Source organism: Osmia lignaria, chromosome 15 (genome assembly GCF_051020975.1).
Source record: "Osmia lignaria lignaria isolate PbOS001 chromosome 15, iyOsmLign1, whole genome shotgun sequence".
Classification (NCBI taxonomy): Eukaryota; Metazoa; Arthropoda; class Insecta; order Hymenoptera; family Megachilidae; genus Osmia; species Osmia lignaria.
In genome coordinates, this window is record NC_135046.1 from 12,824,379 (window position 1) to 12,835,242 (window position 10,864).

The 10,864-nt window shown below is 44.6% G+C and overlaps 1 protein-coding gene across 1 annotated transcript in view; it reads left to right on the top strand.

Moving 5' to 3' along the window:
- LOC117608422 (band 7 protein AGAP004871) overlaps positions 1-10,864 on the top strand; it is a 126,611-nt gene that overhangs the window by 66,472 nt on the left and 49,275 nt on the right. The window lies entirely within an intron of this gene.

Here is a 10,864-nt window from a genome sequence, read left to right on the forward strand (position 1 = left end):
AACGACTGTCTTGTCTTTTTCGCCTACTGTCTGACTGTCTGACTGTCTGTCGTATCCGGACCGCATAGTACGCCGGTATCGAAGAAAAGGGGAAACGAGGAAATGAAAACTCTAAAGAGAAAGCCGAGATTGAAAGAACGAAAAATCTGGAGACTTACAGTACGTGCGCTGGCGATACAATAAGGGAATATCAAATGAAGACGTATCAAAGGAGGCACTCCATTACGAGCCAGAAGAAAGAGAAGAGCAGGGATGGGAAGGAAAGGAAAGGAAAGGAAAGGAAGAACGTGGAACGGATACCTCTGAGAACGAACCGAGCCACTTGATCTCAACGACATCGGAGACCGAGGAACGGCAAAGGTTTTAGAAAAACTCACGGTCGAACGGAGGAGATTTTTCGTTCGGAAATTAGAAAAACGGGTTTGTTAGATGGCCGAACGATACAACGGAATAATTAATTTCGCTTTTGGTATCATTTAGATGACAAAGTCGGTGGTGTAATGAAATCGGAGGAAAAGCTCACTGGTTCGAAAAGCTCATACGAATCGTTGAAATTCGGAGCGAGAACGAGCGGGGATATCCCATTAACGTTTTGCACCCTTCCAATGAGAAAATTAGATCTTCCACAGATGTTGGAGAACTTTCCATCTTAGGGGTTGCCTGTAATTCCATCGGGAACCTCCTGGACCGAGCAAGTCGCGGAGAAACTTGCGACGCGACGCGACGCTGCGTCTTTTACACTGAAACTCCTCGATCAGTGGTTCGTTCGCATCTGGTACGCAAAGTACCAGCTCGTATGAGAGTTTCGAATGATTTAGGGTTGATAGAGGGCAGACTGAATTTCCTCGCGCCATACATAAATCTCTTTACATTTTGCCACTTACACCAATCGTCGCGAAAGGATTAATTCTCGATTCCTTTTTCCATCGGTGAATCGCTGATGGTTCTCGCGATTAACGTCTCCGCGAAGCGGAATAATTGCACGGAAATTAGCGCTCGTGTCGAAAGTTAGTTTCTACGCTTTCGTCGTTGGTGAAAAGATCGCGTCCCGAATCGAATCATTTTCGCCCTCCGGCAGAGAAGGCTGGGTCTGATTGAAATTGCAAATGCAGCTACCATTAATTTACGGAAACAGCAGAGTCGAAGGTGCTTTTGATTTTAAAGTAAACCTCGTTCCATCCCCCGTGTCGAATAATGTCGAAAATAATTAATCTGTGAAATTAATTAATCAGAGAAATCGGTGCTCTGTTGTTTACCTTGGAAAACATTAATAGAGTATCGTGTTCGATTCAATATCACGTTCCGCTACATGAATTTTACTCTGCAGTTATCGATTCGATCATTTATACATACATATAGTGATTTATAGAGTCTCAATAATCAAACGGAATGAAAAATTGCTAACAAAGTAGCTTTCCAAATAACATAAGCATCGACAAAAGTAACATTGCACGAAGCAGTAAGGAGTGAATTTCCTGTGGTTCCGGAAAACGCGAGGTGGTTGCGAGTTTCGTATACATTGACCGTCGTCCATGGCTAAGCGAATGCGAACTTTTCAGAAATTGGAATCCGACACAGGCTGATTACGATTCGAAACGTTCGAAAGTTAGTTTAATTTCGTTGCCTGTTTGGTGTTTATACACGCGCCATACCCCATAAACCGCATACTTGCCGCACCTGTTTCATCGAGTACCGTGTACGAAATTTTCGAAAATCTGTCGAGATCGACGCAAACGATGCGCTGATTAACGACTACCTGGTTGCTTGTTCTCGCGGAATGATCCGTCGCATCTGGCGCGGCGCGGTGGCGGCAGGGAAACTTTCCAGTCGTTTTCGATGTTGCTCGAAAGTTCATGAAAGTCTCGACAGAAATGTCTTCTACCCGTAGGAAAATTATATAAACAGAATAATACTCTCTGAAGCGAACCTTGTAACTTTGCGAAAATTATTCGAGTCCTTTTCTAAGGGGTAGGAAAATGTAACGTCTCTCTGGAACGGCGGCGTTTTTATTTCTACTGAATCGTAGATTATTGGATGCTATCCGCAGCAGCCGTTCGTCAAGGTATTTCGCGTGCTACGACATGGAAAATGATGGAGAACTATTTGCAGGATCGTTGCGCGGAGTCAGCAATACCTCGTAGCGATCGCTTCGAGTCGATGGCATATGTTCCGACGATCGAGAAACGATCGTAAAACGTGAAACGTCGAGACTGAGCTCGTCGATTCTGGTTAGACGCAGGAAAAATTGCGTCAACCTTACCTTTTTCTTTCCTTTTTTTCTTGAAATATCGTGTCGACGTAGTTTCGACTCGAACTTATCGTCAGTTTTCTATCCCGTCTGTTAGATGGAACGTTACTTTTTATTCTTACCGTCTCCCATTGTTTCGTTTCTAAAAAAACGTTCATTTCCCAGCTAAATTCCCGGCAATATTCATTGTCGAGCGCGTAAGCATCGTGGTTATTCTCTGCAATAACTCTCATCGTGCAGTGATTTGTTGCCATTTCAATTTCGATTGAAAGCGTTTAAATAAACAATACCGAATTTCAAACTCTTGCCATTTGTATGCTCTCCTCTCTCTCTACAAATTGAAACAGAGTTCGACAACTAACGATTGCAACCCAATTCACGCACAATCCTTCTTTCCACTTTACCAATACCTTTGCGAATAAAACCGCTGCATCTAATTAATTTGAAGCACGGCGTATCGTTCGATCAGCTCGTAATTGTTTACGTTGCTCTTCGATAATATTGCAACATTTATTTCATACTCGAACAGAGTTTCCTCTTGAAACGAGCTGTTTGACCGGCGTATTTTTAAAAGAGTCGGACAACAATAAAAATTCAACGAGTGGAAACGAAAAGATCAAAGTCTGAATTCTGAATTCTGAATTCTGAATTCTGAATTGGTTATTCTATCGAGCTGGAAAAGTTGGCTGGTTCGGCAGGACTGCCGTGATCCGGCTTGAATCTGGCAGACGGTTACGGGTTACGGTATTCAATCTCGGCCGTTTCCATTATACGGACGTCGCGCGATTCTGCGGTGTCGCTGAATAATTAACGAGCAGCCAAGTACACGGTGAGAATCGTGAAAATCGGTGACAGCGTCGCCGCGCCACCGCCACGTCAGCCTCGACCACTACCTCCGCCTCGACGTCGACGTCTTCCATCTTTGTATCGCTTCTATTTTCGTCCAATTACGCCGCGTCGATTATAAATTCGATCTACTGAAAGTTTAATATCCGGCCGTTCCCACTGGAAAAAGCCGGAAATGACGCGGCGGGCATCGATCGCGCAACCACCTTTTGCCGAATTAATCCCTTCCGTCATGAATTTTCTACTTCCGTCGCCCGCTCCTTGTCATTCAGCCACCTCCGTACTTATTCCGAGGTCGGAAATGAGACTCGGAGTTGATGCTACTCTTGAATTATTTATTTACCTTTATATTGTATCTTTCTAAAATGGTTGCGCGTACGTATAAAATCTGATTGTGAGACATCGAATGAGAAATGCGATACGGCCGTTTACTAAATCCTGAGAAGCAGCGTGTAAAAATGGTTGAAAGAAAGGTAGGGGGAAACTGAAGGCGAAGTTGTTTTGCTCACGCGATAGCCCGTCATCGAGGCGGATGACTTATCGCGACGTCGAACGTTCCACAGTGGAAGATACTTTGCCGTGAGGGGAAAAGCGAACGGAAAACGTCCGCGTTTCTTTCGCCGGAAAACGGCAGACTGTCCACGATTTATCTTGGACGCGTCCGCGTTTTCCGCGTCGGCAGCCGCGGGGAACGCGAGGCAGAAAATGTTGGAGTTCCTGGGGCATACCGAGCGGAAAATTACAAATAGTTGGCGGATTCTGCCGGTCAGGATCCGATACGGAAACCGGAAGCTAGAGCGAACACAGGAAGACGCTGAAAATGTCGATGTAAAACAAAGATCTACCGATTCAACGGCGCGTTCAACGATAAATAATACAATAGACGATTTCGTAAACACATTTCTACGAAATTAGACCAGTTTGCCAGTTTTCTTACCCTTGCGTATAAACGATGGCAAATGTATGGAAAGTTTAAGCGGGAGGAAATCCAAGTACGCCAAAAGTTTTTCCTTGCAAAAGAAAAGCTATCCGGGCACGATGTTAAATTCTAAACAATCGCGGTAGAATAAACAGCGTTTCCTGCTGCAACCGGCTTGTTTGTGAAATATTAAATTTCATTCGAAGCAATCCCAACAGGTACGCAATCGCGAAACTGTTACACCGTTCAACCAGCCGGAAGTAGAATTGAATTTGAGAACTTTGGAATGTTTAAAATTAACAACGAACCTGGAAACTAGTGCTTTGCAAACACAAATATCGTTCAAATGATTTATTACAAGTCGACAATAATATGAAATATCGTTGAATCGAACAAACACCTTTGTTTTACCTTGTAAAGTTTCGAGAACTCGGGACAGCTTGTTAAAAATTATTTGCAACGGGGCAAAAGGGAAACGGGTGTAAACAGTCGGAATATTGCGGCTACGATGGACATTAGAAAGGCAAACAGACCGCGAAGTTGCTGCACGGTGGAAAGTTAAAAAAATGTTGGAAAGCGTGGTTGGTGGTAACGACGAGGCGAGGCGAGGCGAGGCTTAGAGTAGAGAAGAGAAGAGAAGAAGAGCTGTTAAAAAGGAATTCAAAGCGAGCGGAAAATGAACGTGTCAAAGGGGACTATTTGAAGAAAGGGAATCGTAACGAGTTTGCCTAAGTTTACGGCAAACTTCTTGGCAAAGCGTGTCGCGACGTTTCGCGAGCCGAGCAAAAACTCGCCAACCAAGGAAATTCCATCTTCTCCTTCAAACGACAATGTCGTTGTTTCGTCAAACAAAATTGTTGAAATGAAACTTCCTGGGACACGATGATGCGTGTTAATTAATTAGGATTTTTCCATACTCCCACCATACTATAGACGCTTTTCCGTGGAAAATTCAGCGCGTTAGCATGCACTGTAACCGAGTTCTCTTTGACGATCGATACGTCCCGCAAAATTCAAAAGTTCCATTCTCGACGAAAGGACACTTTGTATTCCGTGATCGCGTCCCGTTAAGAGAGCACCGGGCGACCACCGTCTAATTTGCCGGTGAATTTTCCAAAACGCGACCATGATCGCACGATGATGGAATGGAAATGAGTTGCCGGTTGGCTCGACGAAGAACAAGGGGTGAAAGAGCGACAGAGAAAAGAGTGGGAGGAGAGAAGCAAAGGCATGTCCTGTGGGATTAAGAAGCAAAGCTCTGCGAAATTGCACAAAAGCCACGGACTTTCAATAAACTCGAGCCACGCGGTTATTGATTTTAATTTGAAAATAAATCCGCTTCCTTTCTTTCTGTGCTGGTTAACGCAACGAGGATAAAAAGAAAGGGAGCATCGAAATCGTGAAATATTTCCGATATTTCAGGAGAAACATAAAACGAGGCTACACGCGACATTATCCGGAAACAATCTGAAATTTTTGACGTATCGGGAATTTTTCGGCTTTTAAAAAACAGCAGAGGCTCATCCATATTTGCACGTTGATTGGCCCGGTGCGTGGGTGATACGTAATGCAAATTTCACGGTAGGTCCGAGTGTCGGTATACCGTCAAGGAGAGGATTTTTCGAGCGTTGCGGAGGAAAAGATGAGAGGAATGAAAGTCGGAATGGAAGAGATCGTAGAAAGGCGTCGAACAACAATCTCGTCAAAGTTGGCACGAAAGAATGTTGGCGATGCCAACAGGCGAAAAGGGAATTCTACCTGTTGGACCATACCGACATAAAATTCAAATTTCGTCGATGGAATTCGTCGGGCACACGATCGTTTCACGAATTCGTTTATGGAACGAGTGTCACGCGCGTCGCGCGAGTCTTCGAACCAGAGGGTTCACAATTCTTGGTGTGCTTTTATTAAAAAATTTTGCTTTCTAGTCACAGGTTACCAGTGAAAAATATTTTCTGCGTTTCCCTAAAAATGAAAAACACCGAGTTTCAAAGAGAAATTCTTTTCCACCAAACGTGTTCATCTTTTACTCGAAATTTTGACCACTCGTTGCAAGACACCCTGTATATCAGCCGCGACATTAAACGTTCATCATGCTCGCATTAAACGCTCATTAATCATATCCCGTCTTGACTCGACAGTCTGACACCCAGGTTCTTCTCTTATCCCTTTAGCGATCAAATTGAAGATTCGTCTCTTCTAATAAAAACAATTCAAGTGCCTTCGTCATCTTTCTTTTTACTTTTTATTTTCATTCGTGAAATTTGTTAAAACGGCGAGTTCCCCCGAACGCCAACGTTTAGGAGCTCCTTCGACATCCAGGCATCAATCGCGATGTTTTCCCGTTCTACCTTCGCTCTCGTACAAAAGAATCCAGCCATTAATCTGAAATAAATTGAATTTCTCGATTTCACATGGCATAGTCGTTCGGTGAAACGAATTAATAAAAGGAACGATGAAATTCGTTCTCTCGATGCTTTTGCCACGGCGAACAAAATTACCACCGACGAAATTTACAGTTTGCGTTAGCTCGTCGATACGGCTGCGATATCTCGTTTGCGGAACGATAGAGGAAGCCATTGGTAAGCGATGTTCCGTTGAACGGTGTCCACTCGCAGTCGAGCGATTCCACTGAAAGGACTTAATTTCGTCGCGACGACGAAGCGGTAATTTTATCGGTCCGATGGAAAACGATGCGATCCGACGCGGCGCGGCGCGGCGCGGCGCGACGCGACGGTCCAGTTACGTTACTCGACTCCATTCCATTCCATTCCATTCCATTCCATTCGATTCGATTCGATTCGATTCGGCTGGATTCAGCTTGAAACACGATGCAGTGACACCCTGCCAGCAACACCGGCTGCCTTGATATTTCGGGGTCGCGTCACTTGCCTTTCGTACACACCTTCCGCTCGCGAACTTGCGTTCATTCCTCGCTGTTCGCGTAGTTACTAATTACTCTTGGAAGTCAAGTCCAACAGTCGGACGCAGTTAGCTTAAACCCCCGATAAATGGTCATTCGTGCGGCCAAACTACCCCTTTCCGTGTTCGTCTTGCTGCAACACTCGTGTCGTAATAGCCCCGTTACAAACTCGTTCGATTCCAACAGCTTTCTTCTAGGAAATTCCAACGAATTACCACGAACCTTTTCACTCGTACGCAACAACCTAATAGCGATCAAGAAGGGCACTCTAAAAGTTCCAAGAATTGAACCAACTTCTCTCAAGTATCATCCAAACTTCCTTGAAACTTCGATTCAACTAGAGTACATTCATTTCTGCTTTGGACATATTTACAGCTCGTCATCCTAAATGACATCGCAAGGTTTTAGAATAGCCGGAGAATTTTCTATAAAGCAATCGGTACTTGTCCTTTAAAATCGGCGAACGAAGCAAAACAGTTTCTCGACTCGTGCCGTTCTCATTCCTTTAATCTACAGTTCCTAGCAACCGTCCATCCAACAAAGTTTCCGAGTTTGCCCAAGCATCGAAACAATTTCTGTTAGCCGAGTTATTCGACTTTGTCGTCGTTACGTTAGTAATTATTCTTGGAAAGGCGGGTAGCTGTTGCGAGGCTGAAGACCGGTCCACCGCTATTACGTCGTTATACCATGGTCCAGGATAAGAGGAAAGGGGTTGAAAGCGAGACAGAAGCGAGGAGAGTAGGAAAGAGCAAGCGAAGGAGCTAGACAAAGTAGCTTCTCCGGGGTTTCCTTCCTATTATCTCTGCTTGGCGGTCCTCTCAGCCAGCATGCATACAAAGCAGTATTTATAGCCGGCATATAGCAGCGTACGTCCCGTTCCCCGGGGGCGAGTTGAACAAATATTCATCCCCTAGAGTCAAAACATGATCGCCCTGTTTGCTGACTCTTCGCGACCGCGCGACGCGCCGCGGAGCAACGTTTAGTTTCATCCTTCGCGTCTCCTTTCGTCCACCCAGTCACGTACCGTTCTCACCTTCTTAACAGGAAATCGCGATCGTTTCCTCTACTGCTCCCTCATCGAACACCCACTCTGTTCGATTCTATCGAAGTTTCAAACAGTTTCCACTATTTTGTAAAATCGAAAAACTAAAGCCTCCTGTGGCAATCGAGATTATCGAATCGGGGTAAGTAAAGTAATTAAAAAACGAACAACGCTGACGGCTAGTTGGATGATAAATTCAGCTCGTAAAGAGAAGAACTAAAAGCTGACGTTGATATCCGAAATTGCTGGTAGAACGATAGCTATCGATTTTCGATAAATGACAGTTCCTCTGAATAGCTTTGTTGTTAAGCGGTACGAAACGTCGTAAACAGTTGGATTTTATTCAGTCGCGAGCGCTTCGAGGGTGCAGTTTCGTCGAGTTTATTTCGTTGTCGCGCAACGTACCGGAACTGTATCCTGAACGGTTCACAGTTCCGCGGGAATTTTCAACCGAACATTACGCGTACTCGCATTGCGTCTGAAAAGGTATCGCGATAAAGGATAACAGTAACGATCTTGCCAACCAGATAAGAACAAGCATTCCTGCTGCGTCATGTAAAACGACGGAAGTAAAATTGAACGACCACTGGAAACGATCCTCTCTTCCACCGCTTACTTTCTTCTTTCTACTTTGACGAAGTTGCCGTAGCAAAGTAAACGTGATTCGAATTCTTGCTAAAACATTAATTAACCGTATCTTTGTAATAATAAAATATCTCCGTTCCCGTCGCTTCGAGAAATTGAAATTCGTGAATAAAAGGAAAGCGAAGAGAAATAAAAAAGCGATTCTATCTGGCGGTTCCGAGGGGAAGTCGCAAAACGCGGCTCGATAAGTTTGCAAATTACAGCGTCGTTGGAATGTCGCGAAAAGGGAAGGAAAGCGAACAGAGTTAGAGGGGCAAGGGGATGGAACAAAAGCGGCTGAAACAATATCCAAAGGAATGAGAAAAAATACGCTTAAAGCGAGTTTCTCCTTGCTGCCAGCTTGGTTATCATATTTCAACGTTGGCCGACGTAAATCCGCGTAATTTAAATTTTAAAGTGAAAAACAGTTATGCCGGTGTTTTATTTCACGTGACACTACCACTCTTACGCACCTTTGCTCACCTCTGCACCATCCAACTCGCGGAAAAGAATTTTGAGGAAACTTAAGAAAGAGTGGGGGAGGTGAATGAAACGCAAACGGAAAGGGGTATCGCGTCGATCGTAGACAAGTGCTACTTCGCACGTAGATTCCAGCTTTGAATCTGTTTAGTGATTCAGCAACTAGATTCACGAACGGACTGTCAAGCTTCCACTTTGCATTGCTCGGTTTTACCAATGAGCTTGTCCGCTTTGCATCGCTCAGTTACTGCTCCATTCCTTTTGTGTAAACAGCCTGTAGAATTTGGAAATGCGAGTGCCAGGCGAATCAGGCGCCTTGCTTTTGGAGACGAAAGGCGACGTCGAATTTTGTTATGCGATAAAAGTTCATCCGGTGTTGGAAAGTGACCAAGATCAACAGGAAGACCGGCAGAGATTTATTTAATAGAGAGAGAACGAGTCTATTCCTTTCCAAGTATCTGCTCGTTTCTTTGTTAATTTCTCGTGTAGACGATCGTGTCACCCGACGCGACGTTTCAAAATTCAAGTAGAAAGCGTTCTTTCCGCGAAAGCTGTCGCATTCGATAGCAAGGTGATCGATAACCGCAAGAGAAAAGGTGTTGGAAAATTTATGTCGTAGACGAAAGGAGAGCTCATAGAGCGTTATCCCGATGAGTCGATGGCCCCCCGGTAAATCCCCCGACCAGGCGATATTTTCTCGCGACACCGCTACACCCAATTACCCTCGTTCGCTTTTATATTTATATCTTTCTATTGGCAACTTATCTATAGAAGGAATGGGAAATAAATAGGAAACGTCGTGGGAAAGGTTTAACAGCGAACTGCGTCTCGAAAAGAGGATCAAAGAGGAAGTAACGCATCTATTCCCAGACGATTCGATTTGAATGCGAGAGAAACGCGAGCAGAAGGAGGATGCGTATGTATGTAAGAAGATACAAGTCAGGTAAACCGAGCGAGACGAATTTAAACGGAAAGAGTGGCTGTCGAAGTTGCATCGCGTCTTCCTGATGTTTCCTCGTGTCACGAAAGGAACAATCTTCAAGTAGATAGGGCGCGTATATGTCAGACGGCCGTGCTATGAACTTTCAAACAAACTGCTAGACTAGACTCTCCGCTTGCTGAATTTCACCCCGTCCTGTTTGCATTCGATATCGAAACTTTCCGATCGTTTTCCATCCTGTTCCAGCCTTGTTACTTTTAACTCTTTGAACAACTATAGTCAGTTTTAGGAGCGGCTTGCGATAAAGGATACCGAGAAAGGGGAAAAAAATGCGTTTTTCCAGGATGTAATCTTTCCGAAAGTGTTCCCTCGCTAATCCACGTCTGTCCACATTTTCTGCCGCTTCTTCTTCGTCATCGTTTTTCCCCATTCTTGCTGCTTCTTATCGTGGCAGCAATTTTTTTCGTCTGTATCGCTGCACGTCAGCCCATTCTTTCGTTGGCTGGTCGTTCGACGTGCTTTTTCCATAGCTTGCCAGAAAAGAAATTTATCGTCGGTCGAGCGAAGTGCTGGGAACGACGTCTCGATATCTCGCCACGTCGAACCTAAGAGCGTTTACCCTTCGAGACCACGTGCAACAGCACCGATCCTCTTACGTCTTCTACATTTTTTATTAAAATCAAAGATTGCTCGACGATCGTAGGAATTTCGGCTGGAATTTAACACAGTCGGGGGCGAGTGAAAGAAAAGAATTTTCTACCATGGAGTTAGGGCGGCGGCGCGGCGTGTTGAAAATGTGAATATTTCGTTTAAAAAATGATCTTATCCGTTGCGAACGGCGC